The sequence below is a fragment of the Peromyscus leucopus genome, chromosome 12 (genome assembly GCF_004664715.2).
Source record: "Peromyscus leucopus breed LL Stock chromosome 12, UCI_PerLeu_2.1, whole genome shotgun sequence".
NCBI classification, from domain to species: domain Eukaryota; kingdom Metazoa; phylum Chordata; class Mammalia; order Rodentia; family Cricetidae; genus Peromyscus; species Peromyscus leucopus.
The window spans coordinates 33,805,687-33,807,463 of record NC_051073.1 but is presented as its reverse complement, the minus strand read 5'-3'; the positions used below and the strand labels follow the sequence as shown (position 1 = coordinate 33,807,463).

General features: G+C 42.4%; 1 pseudogene; it reads right to left on the bottom strand.

The window, feature by feature from the left end:
• Positions 1–285: 285 nt before the first annotated feature.
• On the bottom strand, positions 286–1,410 carry LOC114709044 (annotated as a pseudogene).
• Between the last annotated feature and the right edge of the window lie 367 nt (positions 1,411–1,777).

Here is a 1,777-nt window from a genome sequence, read left to right as displayed (position 1 = left end):
ACATGACTGCCTCATCACTGCCTGTAAATACAGCCCTCCAGGTCTTAAAGGCATGTGTCTCCAATGCTGGCTGTATCCCTGAACACACAGAGACTTAGCTAGCTCTGCCTACCAAGTGCTGGGATTATAAGTTTACGCCACCACCACCACGCTCTTGCTATGGCTCTAATAGCTCTGACCTCCGGGGAACTTTATTTATTAACATATAATTAAAATCACATTTTAGTACAAATAAAATACCACCATATGAAGAAGATTCAGAGTCGTGGCTGAACACTCAGTGTGCTACCCACATGCTCTGGCCATGTCCCTGAGGCACCTAGCCAAGCAATTGGTCCAAGAGACCTTGAAAATCCCAGCAGTTCTTCCTTTCCTGAGAGTGCTCTCAGTTTGATTGGTTAAAGTGTAGAACTTCCTTTGGAGGAGATCCCTAGCCATCTTCAACATGGGCTGCACTTTGGTGTTCTAAATGATGGTTATGCAGACAGACAGATTATGTGGGCCACTGTCAGAGCCCAGACATACATGCTGTGCAAAGCTTCCATGCTATCCACAGAAAGTAGCAGATTCTTCACAGATGCAAAGTCCACAACTTTGGTTTTCCCTTCCACAAGTAAAAAGATCACATCTTCCAGGATAAATGACATTGTCCCCAAAATAAGGATGGAGAAGATAAACATGTATATGGGATCCACATACTTGCACTCAAGATTGACATATACAATATAGGCTGCAACTGATATGCTCACATTTTGCACAAAGTTTCCAACCACATGGATGAAGGCAGCTCAGACATTGGGGTTCTCCTGTTGCTAGCTGTTGTTATCATGGCTATGACCCTGGCCATAGCTATTCCAATTATTTAGAATGATGAAGGGTCAACCCCACTATGATGTTCAACAGCCACAGTGTGCTGATCAACGTGTCCCTTTGATTTCATAATCTACAGAAATCAACCAATACACAGCAAAGTACAGGAGCTTACCAGTCACCACCCAGACAGATTGTAGAGACAACACAACTACCTTGGCTCACTAACAGCAATAGATGATGGTCTTGGAAGCTGATCATGAAGAGACACAGAGGGAGAAAGAGCATGTTGGCAAAACCAGCAAGCAGGTGAGCTGCATCAGTCATGATGGCTAAGCTGTGTGCCAGGTGCCCGCCAAATGCATCTCAGATCAAGAACATCAGATAGACAGCAGAAGCCACATATATCTTGAGCCTGACCCACTACTCCTTTTTTGGTCAGGGTGACTGACAGAATCGTTCTGGGCATGACAATAATGATTACTCTGTAATCCAGCTCAACAGCCTGCAGGTCCACATGAGGTACCAGTCATTCTTACTTTTCCATGGAGATCTAAATGTTACCTGTTTCACAAGCATGTTATACTGCAGGCTCTGCATGTCCACAAGCTCCACAGTGCCATGCCTAGTGTGATCCCTAAGTTTCGAACAGGATACTCACATCTTCATTTTTCTTGGTTCCCTATGATCTGTATTTTAAGTGCCTGTTATTATAATTAAAACTTTACAGCAAAAATATTAAAAACAGAGTTTTTCCTTGCAATTTATAAATCATAAGATCATGTTACTAGCCACTCTTCTTTTGTATTAGTGCATATTAAGTATACAGAATAATGGTTCTGCTGTGATATTTTCATACATGCATAGAATCTGAATTGATCACCTTCACCCCAACTATCCTTGGTTTCTCACCCATAGTTTCTCTGATCCCTTTCTTTTCTTTAACAGAGCCCTCTAATTTCACATT